The following is a 21,141-nucleotide window of genomic DNA, read 5'->3' on the forward strand; positions in this document are numbered from 1 at the left end:
AAAATCATGAACACCTTAGTATCTGCTGCTGCATTGCAGGTAAGTATTGTTAATTTTAGTTTTATTGTTCAGTGGAAGGCTAGGGCTCATTAATCTTCTCTCCTGTAGTAGAAGAGAGAGAAAGTCCCAGAAATTGAAAGCCAACAATCCTTTGGATCTTCAACCTAACTCTCTCCAAACTGAGTCATGCCAGGAAGATTACACAAGGTTATATAACAGTTTTTCCTTTCATCATGATTGCTTTGAATGTAAACATAGCATTCCATAGCAGTTTTTATACTGTATGTTCACCCATCACAAAACCTTTATTTTATAATAGAAGCATTGATGCAAAATGCTGAGAAATTTTATCATTGAGATAATTACAATTGCATAAAGAGTCAAGCCCGGACTACTGAAATCATGGACACTTTTTATCCTGTATTTCTGGACAGTGTTATTAAATGAAATGTTCTGATTATTTGAAAGATGGGGCTGAATATTCTTCTTTGCTAAGAAAAATTGGTGGATGACATTATGGAATTTCATCTTGAAATTACTTCCAGTTCGAGCTTTTCACTTCAAAAAACACCTGTTCAAACATCCCGAAACCCAGGATCGAACCAGGGACCTTTAGATGTTCAGTCTAATGCTCTCCCAGCTGACCTATTTCGGCCAGCTTGGAAGATGAATGTATTTACAATTTCGGATTACTATAATGATTTCAAATGAATAAGCTTTAATTAGCTACAGGTACTTTATCATTCTAAATTTCATTGGAATTTAAGGTGAGTCCATGAAAATCATGAACACCTTAGTATCTGCTGCTGCATTGCAGGTAAGTATTGTTAATTTTAGTTTTATTGTTCAGTGGAAGGCTAGGGCTCATTAATCTTCTCTCCTGTAGTAGAAGAGAGAGAAAGCCCCAGAAATTGAAAGCCAACAATCCTTTGGATCTTCAACCTAACTTTCTCCAAACTTAGTCATGCCAGGAAGATTACACAAGGTTATATAACAGTTTTTCTTTTTCTCATGATTGCTTCGAATGTAAACATAGCATTTCATAGCAGTTTTTATACTGTATGTTCACCCATCACAAAACCTTTATTTTATAATAGAAGCATTGATGCAAAATGCTGAGAAATTTTATCATTGAGATAATTACAATTGCATAAAGAGTCAAGCCCGGACTACTGAAATCATGGACACTTTTTATCGTGTATTTCTGGACAGTGTTATTAAATGAAATGTTCTGATTATTTGAAAGATGGGGCTGAATATTCTTCTTTGCTAAGAAAAATTGGTGGATGACATTATGGAATTTCATCTTGAAATTACTTCCAGTTTGAGCTTTTCACTTTAAAAAACACCTGTTCAAACATGCCTAAACCCAGGATCAAACCAGGGACCTTTAGATCTTCAGTCTAACACTCACCCAGCTGAGCTATTTCAGCCAGCTTGGAAGATGAATGTATTCACAATTTCGGATTACTATAATGATTTCAAATGAATAAGCTTTAATTAGCTACAGGTACTTTCTCATTCTAAATTTCATTGGAATTTAAGGTGAGTCCATGAAAATCCTGAACACCTTAGTATCTGCTGCTGCATTGCAGGTAAGTATTGTTAATTTTAGTTTTATTGTTCAGTGGAAGGCTAGGGCTCATTAATCTTCTCTCCTGTAGTAGAAGAGAGAGAAAGCCCCAGAAATTGAAAGCCAACAACATTTTGGATCTTCAACCTAACTTTCTCCAAACTGAGTCATGCCAGGAAGATTACACAAGGTTATATAACAGTTTTTCCTTTCATCATGATTGCTTCGAATGTAAACATAGCATTTCATAGCAGTTTTTATACTGTATGTTCACCCATCACAAAACCTTTATTTTATAATAGAAGCATTGATGCAAAATGCTGAGAAATTTTATCATTGAGATAATTACAATTGCATAAAGAGTCAAGCCCGGACTACTGAAATCATGGACATTTTTTATCCTGTATTTCTGGACAGTGTTATTAAATAAAATGTTCTGATTATTTGAAAGATGGGGCTGAATATTCTTCTTTGCTAAGAAAAATTGGTGGATGACATTATGGAATTTCATCTTGAAATTACTTCCAGTTCGAGCTTTTCCCTTCAAAAAACACCTGTTCAAACATGCCGAAACCCGGGATCGAACCAGGGACCTTTAGATCTTCAGTCTAACGCTCTCCCAGCTGAGCTATTTCGGCCAGCTTGGAAGATGAATGTATTCACAATTTCGGATTACTATAATGATTTCAAATGAATAAGCTTTAATTAGCTACAGGTACTTTCTCATTCTAAATTTCATTGGAATTTAAGGTGAGTCCATGAAAATCCTGAACACCTTAGTATCTGCTGCTGCATTGCAGGTAAGTATTGTTAATTTTAGTTTTATTGTTCAGTGGAAGGCTAGGGTTCATTAATCTTCTCCCCTTTAGTAGAAGAGAGAGAAAGCCCCAGAAATTGAAAGCCAACAACATTTTGGATCTTCAACCTAACTTTCTCCAAACTGAGTCATGCCAGGAAGATTACACAAGGTTATATAACAGTTTTTCCTTTCATCATGATTGCTTCGAATGTAAACATAGCATTTCATAGCAGTTTTTATACTGTATGTTCACCCATCACAAAACCTTTATTTTATAATAGAAGCATTGATGCAAAATGCTGAGAAATTTTATCATTGAGATAATTACAATTGCATAAAGAGTCAAGCCCAGACTACTGAAATCATGGACATTTTTTATCCTGTATTTCTGGACAGTGTTATTAAATAAAATGTTCTGATTATTTGAAAGATGGGGCTGAATATTCTTCTTTGCTAAGAAAAATTGGTGGATGACATTATGGAATTTCATCTTGAAATTACTTCCAGTTCGAGCTTTTCACTTCAAAAAACACCTGTTCAAACATGCCGAAACCCGGGATCGAACCAGGGATCTTTAGATGTTCAGTCTAACGCTCTCCCAGCTGAGCTATTTCAGGCAGCTTGGAAGATGGATGTATTCACAATTTCGGATTACTATAATGATTTCAAATGAATAAGCTTTAAATAGCTACATGTACTTTCTCATTCTAAATTTCATTGGAATTTAAGGTGAGTCCATGAAAATCATAAACACCTTAGTATCTGCTGCTGCATTGCAGGTAAGTATTGTTAATTTTAGTTTTATTGTTCAGTGGAAGGCTAGGGCTCATTAATCTTCTCTCCTGTAGTAGAAGAGAGAGAAAGCCCCAGAAATTGAAAGCCAACAACATTTTGGATCTTCAACCTAACTTTCTCCAAACTGAGTCATGCCAGGAAGATTACACAAGGTTATATAACAGTTTTTCTTTTTCTCATGATTGCTTCGAATGTAAACATAGCATTTCATAGCAGTTTTTATACTGTATGTTCACCCATCACAAAACCTTTATTTTATAATAGAAGCATTGATGCAAAATGCTGAGAAATTTTATCATTGAGATAATTACAATTGCATAAAGAGTCAAGCCCGGACTACTGAAATCATGGACACTTTTTATCGTGTATTTCTGGACAGTGTTATTAAATGAAATGTTCTGATTATTTGAAAGATGGGGCTGAATATTCTTCTTTGCTAAGAAAAATTGGTGGATGACATTATGGAATTTCATCTTGAAATTACTTCCAGTTTGAGCTTTTCACTTTAAAAAACACCTGTTCAAACATGCCGAAACCCGGGATCAAACCAGGGACCTTTAGATCTTCAATCTAACACTCACCCAGCTGAGCTATTTCAGCCAGCTTGGAAGATGAATGTATTCACAATTTCGGATTACTATAATGATTTCAAATGAATAAGCTTTAATTAGCTACAGGTACTTTCTCATTCTAAATTTCATTGGAATTTAAGGTGAGTCCATGAAAATCATGAACACCTTAGTATCTGCTGCTGCATTGCAGGTAAGTATTGTTAATTTTAGTTTTATTGTTCAGTGGAAGGCTAGGGCTCATTAATCTTCTCTCCTGTAGTAGAAGAGAGAGAAAGCCCCAGAAATTGAAAGCCAACAACATTTTGGATCTTCAACCTAACTTTCTCCAAACTGAGTCATGCCAGGAAGATTACACAAGGTTATATAACAGTTTTTCCTTTCATCATGATTGCTTCGAATGTAAACATAGCATTTCATAGCAGTTTTTATACTGTATGTTCACCCATCACAAAACCTTTATTTTATAATAGAAGCATTGATGCAAAATGCTGAGAAATTTTATCATTGAGATAATTACAATTGCATAAAGAGTCAAGCCCGGACTATTGAAATCATGGACACTTTTTATCCTGTATTTCTGGACAGTGTTATTAAATGAAATGTTCTGATTATTTGAAAGATGGGGCTGAATATTCTTCTTTGCTAAGAAAAATTGGTGGATGACATTATGGAATTTCATCTTGAAATTACTTCCAGTTTGAGCTTTTCACTTTAAAAAACACCTGTTCAAACATGCCGAAACCCGGGATCAAACCAGGGACCTTTAGATCTTCAGTCTAACACTCACCCAGCTGAGCTATTTCAGCCAGCTTGGAAGATGAATGTATTCACAATTTCATATTACTATAATGATTTCAAATGAATAAGCTTTAATTAGCTACAGGTACTTTCTCATTCTAAATTTCATTGGAATTTAAGGTGAGTCCATGAAAATCCTGAACACCTTAGTATCTGCTGCTGCATTGCAGGTAAGTATTGTTAATTTTAGTTTTATTGTTCAGTGGAAGGCTAGGGCTCATTAATCTTCTCTCCTGTAGTAGAAGAGAGAGAAAGCCCCAGAAATTGAAAGCCAACAATCCTTTGGATCTTCAACCTAACTTTCTCCAAACTGAGTCATGCCAGGAAGATTACACAAGGTTATATAACAGTTTTTCCTTTCATCATGATTGCTTCGAATGTAAACATAGCATTTCATAGCAGTTTTTATACTGTATGTTCACCCATCACAAAACCTTTATTTTATAATAGAAGCATTGATGCAAAATGCTGAGAAATTTTATCATTGAGATAATTACAATTGCATAAAGAGTCAAGCCCAGACTACTGAAATCATGGACACTTTTTACCCTGTATTTTTGGACAGTGTTATTAAATGAAATGTTCTGATTATTTGAAAGATGGGGCTGAATATTCTTCTTTGCTAAGAAAAATTGGTGAATGACATTATGGAATTTCATCTTGAAATTACTTCCAGTTCAAGCTTTTCCCTTCAAAAAACACCTGTTCAAACATGCCGAAACCCGGGATCGAACCAGGGACCTTTAGATCTTCAGTCTAACGCTCTCCCAGCTGAGCTATTTCGGCCAGCTTGGAAGATGAATTTATTCACAATTTCGGATTACTATAATGATTTCAAATGAATAAGCTTTAATTAGCTACAGGTACTTTCTCATTCTAAATTTCATTGGAATTTAAGGTGAGTCCATGAAAATCCTGAACACCTTAGTATCTGCTGCTGCATTGCAGGTAAGTATTGTTAATTTTAGTTTTATTGTTCAGTGGAAGGCTAGGGCTCATTAATCTTCTCTCCTTTAGTAGAAGAGAGAGAAAGCCCCAGAAATTGAAAGCCAACAACATTTTGGATCTTCAACCTAACTTTCTCCAAACTGAGTCATGCCAGGAAGATTACACAAGGTTATATAACAGTTTTTCCTTTCATCATGATTGCTTCGAATGTAAACATAGCATTTCATAGCAGTTTTTATACTGTATGTTCACCCATCACAAAACCTTTATTTTATAATAGAAGCATTGATGCAAAATGCTGAGAAATTTTATCATTGAGATAATTACAATTGCATAAAGAGTCAAGCCCGGACTACTGAAATCATGGACATTTTTTATCCTGTATTTCTGGACAGTGTTATTAAATAAAATGTTCTGATTATTTGAAAGATGGGGCTGAATATTCTTCTTTGCTAAGAAAAATTGGTGGATGACATTATGGAATTTCATCTTGAAATTACTTCCAGTTCGAGCTTTTCACTTCAAAAAACACCTGTTCAAACATGCCGAAACCCGGGATCGAACCAGGGACCTTTAGATCTTCAGTCTAACGCTCTCCCAGCTGAGCTATTTCAGCCAGCTTGGAAGATGAATGTATTCACAATTTCGGATTACTATAATGATTTGAAATGAATAAGCTTTAATTAGCTACAGGTACTTTCTCATTCTAAATTTCATTGGAATTTAAGGTGAGTCCATGAAAATCATGAACACCTTAGTATCTGCTGCTGCATTGCAGGTAAGTATTGTTAATTTTAGTTTTATTGTTCAGTGGAAGGCTAGGGCTCATTAATCTTCTCTCCTGTAGTAGAAGAGAGAGAAAGCCCCAGAAATTGAAAGCCAACAATCCTTTGGATCTTCAACCTAACTTTCTCCAAACTGAGTCATGCCAGGAAGATTACACAAGGTTATATAACAGTTTTTCCTTTCATCATGATTGCTTCGAATGTAAACATAGCATTTCATAGCAGTTTTTATACTGTATGTTCACCCATCACAAAACCTTTATTTTATAATAGAAGCATTGATGCAAAATGCTGAGAAATTTTATCATTGAGATAATTACAATTGCATAAAGAGTCAAGCCCAGACTACTGAAATCATGGACACTTTTTATCCTGTATTTTTGGACAGTGTTATTAAATGAAATGTTCTGATTATTTGAAAGATGGGGCTGAATATTCTTCTTTGCTAAGAAAAATTGGTGAATGACATTATGGAATTTCATCTTGAAATTACTTATAGTTCAAGCTTTTCCCTTCAAAAAACACCTGTTCAAACATGCCGAAACCCGGGATCGAACCAGGGACCTTTAGATCTTCAGTCTAACGCTCTCCCATCTGAGCTATTTCGGCCAGCTTGGAAGATGAATGTATTCACAATTTCGGATTACTATAATGATTTCAAATGAATAAGCTTTAATTAGCTACAGGTACTTTCTCATTCTAAATTTCATTGGAATTTAAGGTGAGTCCATGAAAATCCTGAACACCTTAGTATCTGCTGCTGCATTGCAGGTAAGTATTGTTAATTTTAGTTTTATTGTTCAGTGGAAGGCTAGGGCTCATTAATCTTCTCTCCTTTAGTAGAAGAGAGAGAAAGCCCCAGAAATTGAAAGCCAACAACATTTTGGATCTTCAACCTAACTTTCTCCAAACTGAGTCATGCCAGGAAGATTACACAAGGTTATATAACAGTTTTTCCTTTCATCATGATTGCTTCGAATGTAAACATAGCATTTCATAGCAGTTTTTATACTGTATGTTCACCCATCACAAAACCTTTATTTTATAATAGAAGCATTGATGCAAAATGCTGAGAAATTTTATCATTGAGATAATTACAATTGCATAAAGAGTCAAGCCCGGACTACTGAAATCATGGACATTTTTTATCCTGTATTTCTGGACAGTGTTATTAAATAAAATGTTCTGATTATTTGAAAGATGGGGCTGAATATTCTTTTTTGCTAAGAAAAATTGGTGGATGACATTATGGAATTTCATCTTGAAATTACTTCCAGTTCGAGCTTTTCACTTCAAAAAACACCTGTTCAAACATGCCGAAACCCGGGATCGAACCAGGGACCTTTAGATCTTCAGTCTAACGCTCTCCCAGCTGAGCTATTTCAGCCAGCTTGGAAGATGAATGTATTCACAATTTCGGATTACTATAATGATTTGAAATGAATAAGCTTTAATTAGCTACAGGTACTTTCTCATTCTAAATTTCATTGGAATTTAAGGTGAGTCCATGAAAATCATGAACACCTTAGTATCTGCTGCTGCATTGCAGGTAAGTATTGTTAATTTTAGTTTTATTGTTCAGTGGAAGGCTAGGGCTCATTAATCTTCTCTCCTGTAGTAGAAGAGAGAGAAAGCCCCAGAAATTGAAAGCCAACAATCCTTTGGATCTTCAACCTAACTTTCTCCAAACTGAGTCATGCCAGGAAGATTACACAAGGTTATATAACAGTTTTTCCTTTCATCATGATTGCTTCGAATGTAAACATAGCATTTCATAGCAGTTTTTATACTGTATGTTCACCCATCACAAAACCTTTATTTTATAATAGAAGCATTGATGCAAAATGCTGAGAAATTTTATCATTGAGATAATTACAATTGCATAAAGAGTCAAGCCCAGACTACTGAAATCATGGACACTTTTTATCCTGTATTTTTGGACAGTGTTATTAAATGAAATGTTCTGATTATTTGAAAGATGGGGCTGAATATTCTTCTTTGCTAAGAAAAATTGGTGAATGACATTATGGAATTTCATCTTGAAATTACTTATAGTTCAAGCTTTTCCCTTCAAAAAACACCTGTTCAAACATGCCGAAACCCGGGATCGAACCAGGGACCTTTAGATCTTCAGTCTAACGCTCTCCCATCTGAGCTATTTCGGCCAGCTTGGAAGATGAATGTATTCACAATTTCGGATTACTATAATGATTTCAAATGAATAAGCTTTAATTAGCTACAGGTACTTTCTCATTCTAAATTTCATTGGAATTTAAGGTGAGTCCATGAAAATCCTGAACACCTTAGTATCTGCTGCTGCATTGCAGGTAAGTATTGTTAATTTTAGTTTTATTGTTCAGTGGAAGGCTAGGGCTCATTAATCTTCTCTCCTTTAGTAGAAGAGAGAGAAAGCCCCAGAAATTGAAAGCCAACAACATTTTGGATCTTCAACCTAACTTTCTCCAAACTGAGTCATGCCAGGAAGATTACACAAGGTTATATAACAGTTTTTCCTTTCATCATGATTGCTTCGAATGTAAACATAGCATTTCATAGCAGTTTTTATACTGTATGTTCACCCATCACAAAACCTTTATTTTATAATAGAAGCATTGATGCAAAATGCTGAGAAATTTTATCATTGAGATAATTACAATTGCATAAAGAGTCAAGCCCGGACTACTGAAATCATGGACATTTTTTATCCTGTATTTCTGGACAGTGTTATTAAATAAAATGTTCTGATTATTTGAAAGATGGGGCTGAATATTCTTCTTTGCTAAGAAAAATTGGTGGATGACATTATGGAATTTCATCTTGAAATTACTTCCAGTTCGAGCTTTTCACTTCAAAAAACACCTGTTCAAACATGCCGAAACCCGGGATCGAACCAGGGACCTTTAGATCTTCAGTCTAACGCTCTCCCAGCTGAGCTATTTCAGCCAGCTTGGAAGATGAATGTATTCACAATTTCGGATTACTATAATGATTTCAAATGAATAAGCTTTAATTAGCTACAGGTACTTTCTCATTCTAAATTTCATTGGAATTTAAGGTGAGTCCATGAAAATCCTGAACACCTTAGTATCTGCTGCTGCATTGCAGGTAAGTATTGTTAATTTTAGTTTTATTGTTCAGTGGAAGGCTAGGGCTCATTAATCTTCTCCCCTTTAGTAGAAGAGAGAGAAAGCCCCAGAAATTGAAAGCCAACAACATTTTGGATCTTCAACCTAACTTTCTCCAAACTGAGTCATGCCAGGAAGATTACACAAGGTTATATAACAGTTTTTCCTTTCATCATGATTGCTTCGAATGTAAACATAGCATTTCATAGCAGTTTTTATACTGTATGTTCACCCATCACAAAACCTTTATTTTATAATAGAAGCATTGATGCAAAATGCTGAGAAATTTTATCATTGAGATAATTACAATTGCATAAAGAGTCAAGCCCGGACTACTGAAATCATGGACATTTTTTATCCTGTATTTCTGGACAGTGTTATTAAATAAAATGTTCTGATTATTTGAAAGATGGGGCTGAATATTCTTCTTTGCTAAGAAAAATTGGTGGATGACATTATGGAATTTCATCTTGAAATTACTTCCAGTTCGAGCTTTTTACTTCAAAAAACACCTGTTCAAACATGCCGAAACCCGGGATCGAACCAGGGATCTTTAGATGTTCAGTCTAACGCTCTCCCAGCTGAGCTATTTCAGGCAGCTTGGAAGATGGATGTATTCACAATTTCGGATTACTATAATGATTTCAAATGAATAAGCTTTAAATAGCTACAGGTACTTTCTCATTCTAAATTTCATTGGAATTTAAGGTGAGTCCATGAAAATCATGAACACCTTAGTATCTGCTGCTGCATTGCAGGTAAGTATTGTTAATTTTAGTTTTATTGTTCAGTGGAAGGCTAGGGCTCATTAATCTTCTCTCCTGTAGAAGAAGAGAGAGAAAGCCCCATAAATTGAAAGCCAACAACATTTTGGATCTTCAACCTAACTTTCTCCAAACTGAGTCATGCCAGGAAGATTACACAAGGTTATATAACAGTTTTTCTTTTTCTCATGATTGCTTCGAATGTAAACATAGCATTTCATAGCAGTTTTTATACTGTATGTTCACCCATCACAAAACCTTTATTTTATAATAGAAGCATTGATGCAAAATGCTGAGAAATGTTATCATTGAGATAATTACAATTGCATAAAGAGTCAAGCCCGGACTACTGAAATCATGGACATTTTTTATCCTGTATTTCTGGACAGTGTTATTAAATAAAATGTTCTGATTATTTGAAAGATGGGGCTGAATATTCTTCTTTGCTAAGAAAAATTGGTGGATGACATTATGGAATTTCATCTTGAAATTACTTCCAGTTCGAGCTTTTCACTTCAAAAAACACCTGTTCAAACATGCCGAAACCCGGGATCGAACCAGGGACCTTTAGATCTTCAGTCTAACGCTCTTCCAGCTGAGCTATATCGGCCAGCTTGGAAGATGAATGTATTCCCAATTTCGGATTACTATAATGATTTCAAATGAATAAGCTTTAATTAGCTACAGGTACTTTCTCATTCTAAATTTCATTGGAATTTAAGGTGAGTCCATGAAAATCATGAACACCTTAGTATCTGCTGCTGCATTGCAGGTAAGTATTGTTAATTTTAGTTTTATTGTTCAGTGGAAGGCTAGGGCTCATTAATCTTCTCTCCTGTAGTAGAAGAGAGAGAAAGCCCCAGAATATGAAAGCCAACAATCCTTTGGATCTTCAACCTAACTTTCTCCAAACTTAGTCATGCCAGGAAGATTACACAAGGTTATATAACAGTTTTTCCTTTCATTATGATTGCTTCGAATGTAAACATAGCATTTCATAGCAGTTTTTATACTGTATGTTCACCCATCACAAAACCTTTATTTTATAATAGAAGCATTGATGCAAAATGCTGAGAAATTTTATCATTGAGATAATTACAATTGCATAAAGAGTCAAGCCCGGACTACTGAAATCATGGACACTTTTTATCGTGTATTTCTGGACAGTGTTATTAAATGAAATGTTCTGATTATTTGAAAGATGGGGCTGAATATTCTTCTTTGCTAAGAAAAATTGGTGGATGACATTATAGAATTTCATCTTGAAATTACTTCCAGTTTGAGCTTTTCACTTTAAAAAACACCTGTTCAAACATGCCGAAACCCGGGATCAAACCAGGGACCTTTAGATCTTCAATCTAACACTCACCCAGCTGAGCTATTTCAGCCAGCTTGGAAGATGAATGTATTCACAATTTCGGATTACTATAATGATTTCAAATGAATAAGCTTTAATTAGCTACAGGTACTTTCTCATTCTAAATTTCATTGGAATTTAAGGTGAGTCCATGAAAATCATGAACACCTTAGTATCTGCTGCTGCATTGCAGGTAAGTATTGTTAATTTTAGTTTTATTGTTCAGTGGAAGGCTAGGGCTCATTAATCTTCTCTCCTGTAGTAGAAGAGAGAGAAAGCCCCAGAAATTGAAAGCCAACAACATTTTGGATCTTCAACCTAACTTTCTCCAAACTGAGTCATGCCAGGAAGATTACACAAGGTTATATAACAGTTTTTCCTTTCATCATGATTGCTTCGAATGTAAACATAGCATTTCATAGCAGTTTTTATACTGTATGTTCACCCATCACAAAACCTTTATTTTATAATAGAAGCATTGATGCAAAATGCTGAGAAATTTTATCATTGAGATAATTACAATTGCATAAAGAGTCAAGCCCGGACTATTGAAATCATGGACACTTTTTATCCTGTATTTCTGGACAGTGTTATTAAATGAAATGTTCTGATTATTTGAAAGATGGGGCTGAATATTCTTCTTTGCTAAGAAAAATTGGTGGATGACATTATGGAATTTCATCTTGAAATTACTTCCAGTTTGAGCTTTTCACTTTAAAAAACACCTGTTCAAACATGCCGAAACCCGGGATCAAACCAGGGACCTTTAGATCTTCAGTCTAACACTCACCCAGCTGAGCTATTTCAGCCAGCTTGGAAGATGAATGTATTCACAATTTCGGATTACTATAATGATTTCAAATGAATAAGCTTTAATTAGCTACAGGTACTTTCTCATTCTAAATTTCATTGGAATTTAAGGTGAGTCCATGAAAATCCTGAACACCTTAGTATCTGCTGCTGCATTGCAGGTAAGTATTGTTAATTTTAGTTTTATTGTTCAGTGGAAGGCTAGGGCTCATTAATCTTCTCTCCTGTAGTAGAAGAGAGAGAAAGCCCCAGAAATTGAAAGCCAACAACATTTTGGATCTTCAACCTAACTTTCTCCAAACTGAGTCATGCCAGGAAGATTACACAAGGTTATATAACAGTTTTTCCTTTCATCATGATTGCTTCGAATGTAAACATAGCATTTCATAGCAGTTTTTATACTGTATGTTCATCCATCACAAAACCTTTATTTTATAATAGAAGCATTGATGCAAAATGCTGAGAAATTTTATCATTGAGATAATTACAATTGCATAAAGAGTCAAGCCCGGACTACTGAAATCATGGACATTTTTTATCCTGTATTTCTGGACAGTGTTATTAAATAAAATGTTCTGATTATTTGAAAGATGTGGCTGAATATTCTTCTTTGCTAAGAAAAATTGGTGGATGACATTATGGAATTTCATCTTGAAATTACTTCCAGTTCGAGCTTTTCACTTCAAAAAACACCTGTTCAAACATGCCGAAACCCGGGATCGAACCAGGGACCTTTAGATCTTCAGTCTAACGCTCTCCCAGCTGAGCTATTTCGGCCAGCTTGGAAGATGGATGTATTCACAATTTCGGATTACTATAATGATTTCAAATGAATAAGCTTTAAATAGCTACAGGTACTTTCTCATTCTAAATTTCATTGGAATTTAAGGTGAGTCCATGAAAATCATGAACACCTTAGTATCTGCTGCTGCATTGCAGGTAAGTATTGTTAATTTTAGTTTTATTGTTCAGTGGAAGGCTAGGGCTCATTAATCTTCTCTCCTGTAGAAGAAGAGAGAGAAAGCCCCAGAAATTGAAAGCCAACAACATTTTGGATCTTCAACCTAACTTTCTCCAAACTGAGTCATGCCAGGAAGATTACACAAGGTTATATAACAGTTTTTCTTTTTCTCATGATTGCTTCGAATGTAAACATAGCATTTCATAGCAGTTTTTATACTGTATGTTCACCCATCACAAAACCTTTATTTTATAATAGAAGCATTGATGCAAAATGCTGAGAAATGTTATCATTGAGATAATTACAATTGCATAAAGAGTCAAGCCCGGACTACTGAAATCATGGACATTTTTTATCCTGTATTTCTGGACAGTGTTATTAAATAAAATGTTCTGATTATTTGAAAGATGGGGCTGAATATTCTTCTTTGCTAAGAAAAATTGGTGGATGACATTATGGAATTTCATCTTGAAATTACTTCCAGTTCGAGCTTTTCACTTCAAAAAACACCTGTTCAAACATGCCGAAACCTGTGATCGAACCAGGGACCTTTAGATCTTCAGTCTAACGCTCTTCCAGCTGAGCTATATCGGCCAGCTTGGAAGATGAATGTATTCACAATTTCGGATTACTATAATGATTTCAAATGAATAAGCTTTAATTAGCTACAGGTACTTTCTCATTCTAAATTTCATTGGAATTTAAGGTGAGTCCATGAAAATCATGAACACCTTAGTATCTGCTGCTGCATTGCAGGTAAGTATTGTTAATTTTAGTTTTATTGTTCAGTGGAAGGCTAGGGCTCATTAATCTTCTCTCCTGTAGTAGAAGAGAGAGAAAGCCCCAGAATATGAAAGCCAACAATCCTTTGGATCTTCAACCTAACTTTCTCCAAACTTAGTCATGCCAGGAAGATTACACAAGGTTATATAACAGTTTTTCCTTTCATCCTTCCTTTTTATGATTGCTTCGAATGTAAACATAGCATTTCATAGCAGTTTTTATACTGTATGTTCACCCATCACAAAACATTTATTTTATAATAGAAGCATTGATGCAAAATGCTGAGAAATTTTATCATTGAGATAATTACAATTGCATAAAGAGTCAAGCCCGGACTACTGAAATCATGGACACTTTTTATCGTGTATTTCTGGACAGTGTTATTAAATGAAATGTTCTGATTATTTGAAAGATGGGGCTGAATATTCTTCTTTGCTAAGAAAAATTGGTGGATGACATTATGGAATTTCATCTTGAAATTACTTCCAGTTTGAGCTTTTCACTTTAAAAAACACCTGTTCAAACATGCCGAAACCCGGGATCAAACCAGGGACCTTTAGATCTTCAATCTAACACTCACCCAGCTGAGCTATTTCAGCCAGCTTGGAAGATGAATGTATTCACAATTTCGGATTACTATAATGATTTCAAATGAATAAGCTTTAATTAGCTACAGGTACTTTCTCATTCTAAATTTCATTGGAATTTAAGGTGAGTCCATGAAAATCATGAACACCTTAGTATCTGCTGCTGCATTGCAGGTAAGTATTGTTAATTTTAGTTTTATTGTTCAGTGGAAGGCTAGGGCTCATTAATCTTCTCTCCTGTAGTAGAAGAGAGAGAAAGCCCCAGAAATTGAAAGCCAACAACATTTTGGATCTTCAACCTAACTTTCTCCAAACTGAGTCATGCCAGAAAGATTACACAAGGTTATATAACAGTTTTTCCTTTCATCATGATTGCTTCGAATGTAAACATAGCATTTCATAGCAGTTTTTATACTGTATGTTCACCCATCACAAAACCTTTATTTTATAATAGAAGCATTGATGCAAAATGCTGAGAAATTTTATCATTGAGATAATTACAATTGCATAAAGAGTCAAGCCCGGACTATTGAAATCATGGACACTTTTTATCCTGTATTTCTGGACAGTGTTATTAAATGAAATGTTCTGATTATTTGAAAGATGGGGCTGAATATTCTTCTTTGCTAAGAAAAATTGGTGAATGACATTATGGAATTTCATCTTGAAATTACTTCCAGTTCAAGCTTTTCCCTTCAAAAAACACCTGTTCAAACATGCCGAAACCCGGGATCGAACCAGGGACCTTTAGATCTTCAGTCTAACGCTCTCCCAGCTGAGCTATTTCGGCCAGCTTGGAAGATGAATGTATTCACAATTTCGGATTACTATAATGATTTCAAATGAATAAGCTTTAATTAGCTACAGGTACTTTCTCATTCTAAATTTCATTGGAATTTAAGGTGAGTCCATGAAAATCCTGAACACCTTAGTATCTGCTGCTGCATTGCAGGTAAGTATTGTTAATTTTAGTTTTATTGTTCAGTGGAAGGCTAGGGCTCATTAATCTTCTCTCCTTTAGTAGAAGAGAGAGAAAGCCCCAGAAATTGAAAGCCAACAACATTTTGGATCTTCAACCTAACTTTCTCCAAACTGAGTCATGCCAGGAAGATTACACAAGGTTATATAACAGTTTTTCCTTTCATCATGATTGCTTCGAATGTTAACATAGCATTTCATAGCAGTTTTTATACTGTATGTTCACCCATCACAAAACCTTTATTTTATAATAGAAGCATTGATGCAAAATGCTGAGAAATTTTATCATTGAGATAATTACAATTGCATAAAGAGTCAAGCCCGGACTACTGAAATCATGGACATTTTTTATCCTGTATTTCTGGACAGTGTTATTAAATAAAATGTTCTGATTATTTGAAAGATGGGGCTGAATATTCTTCTTTGCTAAGAAAAATTGGTGGATGACATTATGGAATTTCATCTTGAAATTACTTCCAGTTCGAGCTTTTCACTTCAAAAAACACCTGTTCAAACATGCCGAAACCCGGGATCGAACCAGGGACCTTTAGATCTTCAGTCTAACGCTCTCCCAGCTGAGCTATTTCAGCCAGCTTGGAAGATGAATGTATTCACAATTTCGGATTACTATAATGATTTGAAATGAATAAGCTTTAATTAGCTACAGGTACTTTCTCATTCTAAATTTCATTGGAATTTAAGGTGAGTCCATGAAAATCATGAACACCTTAGTATCTGCTGCTGCATTGCAGGTAAGTATTGTTAATTTTAGTTTTATTGTTCAGTGGAAGGCTAGGGCTCATTAATCTTCTCTCCTGTAGTAGAAGAGAGAGAAAGCCCCAGAAATTGAAAGCCAACAATCCTTTGGATCTTCAACCTAACTTTCTCCAAACTGAGTCATGCCAGGAAGATTACACAAGGTTATATAACAGTTTTTCCTTTCATCATGATTGCTTCGAATGTAAACATAGCATTTCATAGCAGTTTTTATACTGTATGTTCACCCATCACAAAACCTTTATTTTATAATAGAAGCATTGATGCAAAATGCTGAGAAATTTTATCATTGAGATAATTACAATTGCATAAAGAGTCAAGCCCAGACTACTGAAATCATGGACACTTTTTATCCTGTATTTTTGGACAGTGTTATTAAATGAAATGTTCTGATTATTTGAAAGATGGGGCTGAATATTCTTCTTTGCTAAGAAAAATTGGTGAATGACATTATGGAATTTCATCTTGAAATTACTTCCAGTTCAAGCTTTTCCCTTCAAAAAACACCTGTTCAAATATGCCGAAACCCGGGATCGAACCAGGGACCTTTAGATCTTCAGTCTAACGCTCTCCCAGCTGAGGTATTTCGGCCAGCTTGGAAGATGAATGTATTCACAATTTCGGATTACTATAATGATTTCAAATGAATAAGCTTTAATTAGCTACAGGTACTTTCTCATTCTAAATTTCATTGGAATTTAAGGTGAGTCCATGAAAATCCTGAACACCTTAGTATCTGCTGCTGCATTGCAGGTAAGTATTGTTAATTTTAGTTTTATTGTTCAGTGGAAGGCTAGGGCTCATTAATCTTCTCTCCTTTAGTAGAAAAGAGAGAAAGCCCCAGAAATTGAAAGCCAACAACATTTTGGATCTTCAACCTAACTTTCTCCAAACTGAGTCATGCCAGGAAGATTACACAAGGTTATATAACAGTTTTTCCTTTCATCATGATTGCTTCGAATGTAAACATAGCATTTCATAGCAGTTTTTATACTGTATGTTCACCCATCACAAAACCTTTATTTTATAATAGAAGCATTGATGCAAAATGCTGAGAAATTTTATCATTGAGATAATTACAATTGCATAAAGAGTCAAGCCCGGACTACTGAAATCATGGACATTTTTTATCCTGTATTTCTGGACAGTGTTATTAAATAAAATGTTCTGATTATTTGAAAGATGGGGCTGAATATTCTTCTTTGCTAAGAAAAATTGGTGGATGACATTATGGAATTTCATCTTGAAATTTCTTCCAGTTCGAACTTTTCACTTCAAAAAACACCTGTTCAAACATGCCGAAACCCGGGATCGAACCAGGGACCTTTAGATCTTCAGTCTAACGCTCTCCCAGCTGAGCTATTTCAGCCAGCTTGGAAGATGAATGTATTCACAATTTCGGATTACTATAATGATTTCAAATGAATAAGCTTTAATTAGCTACAGGTACTTTCTCATTCTAAATTTCATTGGAATTTAAGGTGAGTCCATGAAAATCATGAACACCTTAGTATCTGCTGCTGCATTGCAGGTAAGTATTGTTAATTTTAGTTTTATTGTTCAGTGGAAGGCTAGGGCTCATTAATCTTCTCTCCTGTAGTAGAAGAGAGAGAAAGCCCCAGAATATGAAAGCCAACAATCCTTTGGATCTTCAACCTAACTTTCTCCAAACTTAGTCATGCCAGGAAGATTACACAAGGTTATATAACAGTTTTTCCTTTCATTATGATTGCTTCGAATGTAAACATAGCATTTCATAGCAGTTTTATACTGTATGTTCACCCATCACAAAACCTTTATTTTATAATAGAAGCATTGATGCAAAATGCTGAGAAATTTTATCATTGAGATAATTACAATTGCATAAAGAGTCAAGCCCGGACTACTGAAATCATGGACACTTTTTATCGTGTATTTCTGGACAGTGTTATTAAATGAAATGTTCTGATTATTTGAAAGATGGGGCTGAATATTCTTCTTTGCTAAGAAAAATTGGTGGATGACATTATGGAATTTCATCTTGAAATTACTTCCAGTTCGAGCTTTTCACTTCAAAAAACACCTGTTCAAACATGCCGAAACCCGGTATCGAACCAGGGACCTTTAGATTTTTAGTCTAACGCTCTCCCAGCTGAGCTATTTCGGCCAGCTTGGAAGATGAATGTATTCACAATTTCGGATTACTATAATGATTTCAAATGAATAAGCTTTAATTAGCTACAGGTACTTTCTCATTCTAAATTTCATTGGAATTTAAGGTGAGTCCATGAAAATCATGAACACCTTAGTATCTGCTGCTGCATTGCAGGTAAGTATTGTTAATTTTAGTTTTATTATTCAGTGGAAGGCTAGGGCTCATTAATCTTCTCTCCTGTAGTAGAAGAGAGAGAAAGCCCCAGAAATTGAAAGCCAACAATCCTTTGGATCTTCAACCTAACTTTCTCCAAACTGAGTCATGCCAGGAAGATTACACAAGGTTATATAACAGTTTTTCCTTTCATCATGATTGCTTCGAATGTAAACATAGCATTTCATAGCAGTTTTTATACTGTATGTTCACCCATCACAAAACCTTTATTTTATAATAGAAGCATTGATGCAAAATGCTGAGAAATTTTATCATTGAGATAATTACAATTGCATAGAGTCAAGCCCGGACTACTGAAATCATGGACACTTTTTATCGTGTATTTCTGGACAGTGTTATTAAATGAAATGTTCTGATTATTTGAAAGATGTGGCTGAATATTCTTCTTTGCTAAGAAAAATTGGTGGATGACATTATGGAATTTCATCTTGAAATTACTTCCAGTTCGAGCTTTTCACTTCAAAAAACACCTGTTCAAACATGCCGAAACCCGGTATCGAACCAGGGACCTTTAGATCTTCAATCTAACGCTCTCCCAGCTGAGCTATTTCGGCCAGCTTGGAAGATGAATGTATTCACAATTTCGGATTACTATAATGATTTCAAATGAATAAGCTTTAATTAGCTACAGGTACTTTCTCATTCTAAATTTCATTGGAATTTAAGGTGAGTCCATGAAAATCATGAACACCTTAGTATCTGCTGCTGCATTGCAGGTAAGTATTGTTAATTTTAGTTTTATTGTTCAGTGGAAGGCTAGGGCTCATTAATCTTCTCTTCTGTAGTAGAAGAGAGAGAAAGCCCCAGAAATTGAAAGCCAACAACATTTTGGATCTTCAACCTAACTTTCTCCAAACTGAGTCATGCCAGGAAGATTACACAAGGTTATATAACAGTTTTTCCTTTCATCATGATTGCTTCGAATGTAAACATAGCATTTCATAGCAGTTTTTATACTGTATGTTCACCCATCACAAAACCTTTATTTTATAATAGAAGCATTGATGCAAAATGCTGAGAAATTTTATCATTGAGATAATTACAATTGCATAAAGAGTCAAGCCCGGACTATTGAAATCATGGACACTTTTTATCCTGTATTTCTGGACAGTGTTATTAAATGAAATGTTCTGATTATTTGAAAGATGGGGCTGAATATTCTTCTTTGCTAAGAAAAATTGGTGGATGACATTATGGAATTTCATCTTGAAATTACTTCCAGTTCGAGCTTTTCACTTCAAAAAACACCTGTTCAAACATGCCGAAACCCGGGATCGAACCAGGGACCTTTAGATCTTCAGTCTAACGCTCTCCCAGCTGAGCTTTTTCGGCCAGCTTGGAAGATGAATGTATTCACAATTTCGGATTACTATAATGATTTTAAATGAATAAGCTTTAATTAGCTACAGGTACTTTCTCATTCTAAATTTCATTGGAATTTAAGGTGAGTCCATGAAAATCATGAACACCTTAGTATCTGCTGCTGCATTGCAGGTAAGTATTGTTAATTTTAGTTTTATTGTTCAGTGGAAGGCTAGGGCTCATTAATCTTCTCTCCTGTAGTAGAAGAGAGAGAAAGCCCCAGAAATTGAAAGCCAACAATCCTTTGGATCTTCAACCTAACTTTCTCCAAACTGAGTCATGCCAGGAAGATTACACAAGGTTATTTAACAGTTTTTCCTTTCATCATGATTGCTTCGAATGTAAACATAGCATTTCATAGCAGTTTTTATACTGTATGTTCACCCATCACAAAACCTTTATTTTATAATAGAAGCATTGATGCAAAATGCTGAGAAATTTTATCATTGAGATAATTACAATTGCATAAAGAGTCAAGCCCGGACTACAGAAATCATGGACACTTTTTATCCTGTATTTCTGGACAGTGTTATTAAATGAAATGTTCTGATTATTTGAAAGATGGGGCTGAATATTCTTCTTTGCTAAGAAAAATTGGTGGATGACATTATGGAATTTCATCTTGAAATTACTTCCAGTTCGAGCTTTTCACTTCAAAAAACACCTGTTCAAACACGCCGAAACCCGGGATCGAACCAGGGACCTTTAGATCTTCAGTCTAACGCTCTCCCAGCTGAGCTATTTCAGCCAGCTTGGAAGATGAATGTATTCACAATTTCGGATTACTATAATGATTTCAAATGAATAAGCTTTAATTAGCTAAAGGTACTTTCTCATTCTAAATTTCATTGGAATTTAAGGTGAGTCCATGAAAATCATGAACACCTTAGTATCTGCTGCTGCATTGCAGGTAAGTATTGTTAATTTTAGTTTTATTATTCAGTGGAAGGCTAGGGCTCATTAATCTTCTCTCCTGTAGTAGAAGAGAGAGAAAGCCCC

The 21,141-nt window shown here is 35.0% G+C and overlaps 15 non-coding genes across 15 annotated transcripts; all 15 read right to left on the minus strand.

Moving 5' to 3' along the window:
• Window positions 1-2,138: 2,138 nt before the first annotated feature.
• TRNAF-GAA (transfer RNA phenylalanine (anticodon GAA)) lies at window positions 2,139-2,211 on the minus strand. Its single transcript has one exon. It is a non-coding gene; the product is annotated as a tRNA-Phe (tRNA).
• Window positions 2,212-5,250: 3,039 nt separating this feature from the next.
• Window positions 5,251-5,323, minus strand: TRNAF-GAA (transfer RNA phenylalanine (anticodon GAA)). The gene has a single exon. It is a non-coding gene; the product is annotated as a tRNA-Phe (tRNA).
• A 705-nt stretch (window positions 5,324-6,028) lies between these two features.
• Window positions 6,029-6,101, minus strand: TRNAF-GAA (transfer RNA phenylalanine (anticodon GAA)). Its single transcript has one exon. It is a non-coding gene; the product is annotated as a tRNA-Phe (tRNA).
• A 705-nt stretch (window positions 6,102-6,806) lies between these two features.
• On the minus strand, window positions 6,807-6,879 carry TRNAF-GAA (transfer RNA phenylalanine (anticodon GAA)). Its single transcript has one exon. It is a non-coding gene; the product is annotated as a tRNA-Phe (tRNA).
• Window positions 6,880-7,584: 705 nt separating this feature from the next.
• On the minus strand, window positions 7,585-7,657 carry TRNAF-GAA (transfer RNA phenylalanine (anticodon GAA)). Its single transcript has one exon. It is a non-coding gene; the product is annotated as a tRNA-Phe (tRNA).
• A 705-nt stretch (window positions 7,658-8,362) lies between these two features.
• TRNAF-GAA (transfer RNA phenylalanine (anticodon GAA)) lies at window positions 8,363-8,435 on the minus strand. Its single transcript has one exon. It is a non-coding gene; the product is annotated as a tRNA-Phe (tRNA).
• Window positions 8,436-9,140: 705 nt separating this feature from the next.
• Window positions 9,141-9,213, minus strand: TRNAF-GAA (transfer RNA phenylalanine (anticodon GAA)). Its single transcript has one exon. It is a non-coding gene; the product is annotated as a tRNA-Phe (tRNA).
• A 1,483-nt stretch (window positions 9,214-10,696) lies between these two features.
• Window positions 10,697-10,769, minus strand: TRNAF-GAA (transfer RNA phenylalanine (anticodon GAA)). Its single transcript has one exon. It is a non-coding gene; the product is annotated as a tRNA-Phe (tRNA).
• Window positions 10,770-13,030: 2,261 nt separating this feature from the next.
• TRNAF-GAA (transfer RNA phenylalanine (anticodon GAA)) lies at window positions 13,031-13,103 on the minus strand. Its single transcript has one exon. It is a non-coding gene; the product is annotated as a tRNA-Phe (tRNA).
• A 2,271-nt stretch (window positions 13,104-15,374) lies between these two features.
• Window positions 15,375-15,447, minus strand: TRNAF-GAA (transfer RNA phenylalanine (anticodon GAA)). The gene has a single exon. It is a non-coding gene; the product is annotated as a tRNA-Phe (tRNA).
• Window positions 15,448-16,152: 705 nt separating this feature from the next.
• Window positions 16,153-16,225, minus strand: TRNAF-GAA (transfer RNA phenylalanine (anticodon GAA)). The gene has a single exon. It is a non-coding gene; the product is annotated as a tRNA-Phe (tRNA).
• Window positions 16,226-17,708: 1,483 nt separating this feature from the next.
• Window positions 17,709-17,781, minus strand: TRNAF-GAA (transfer RNA phenylalanine (anticodon GAA)). Its single transcript has one exon. It is a non-coding gene; the product is annotated as a tRNA-Phe (tRNA).
• A 704-nt stretch (window positions 17,782-18,485) lies between these two features.
• Window positions 18,486-18,558, minus strand: TRNAF-AAA (transfer RNA phenylalanine (anticodon AAA)). The gene has a single exon. It is a non-coding gene; the product is annotated as a tRNA-Phe (tRNA).
• Window positions 18,559-19,261: 703 nt separating this feature from the next.
• On the minus strand, window positions 19,262-19,334 carry TRNAF-GAA (transfer RNA phenylalanine (anticodon GAA)). The gene has a single exon. It is a non-coding gene; the product is annotated as a tRNA-Phe (tRNA).
• A 1,483-nt stretch (window positions 19,335-20,817) lies between these two features.
• TRNAF-GAA (transfer RNA phenylalanine (anticodon GAA)) lies at window positions 20,818-20,890 on the minus strand. The gene has a single exon. It is a non-coding gene; the product is annotated as a tRNA-Phe (tRNA).
• Between the last annotated feature and the right edge of the window lie 251 nt (window positions 20,891-21,141).

This window comes from Mixophyes fleayi, chromosome 3, assembly GCF_038048845.1.
Source record: "Mixophyes fleayi isolate aMixFle1 chromosome 3, aMixFle1.hap1, whole genome shotgun sequence".
Taxonomy (NCBI): domain Eukaryota; kingdom Metazoa; phylum Chordata; class Amphibia; order Anura; family Limnodynastidae; genus Mixophyes; species Mixophyes fleayi.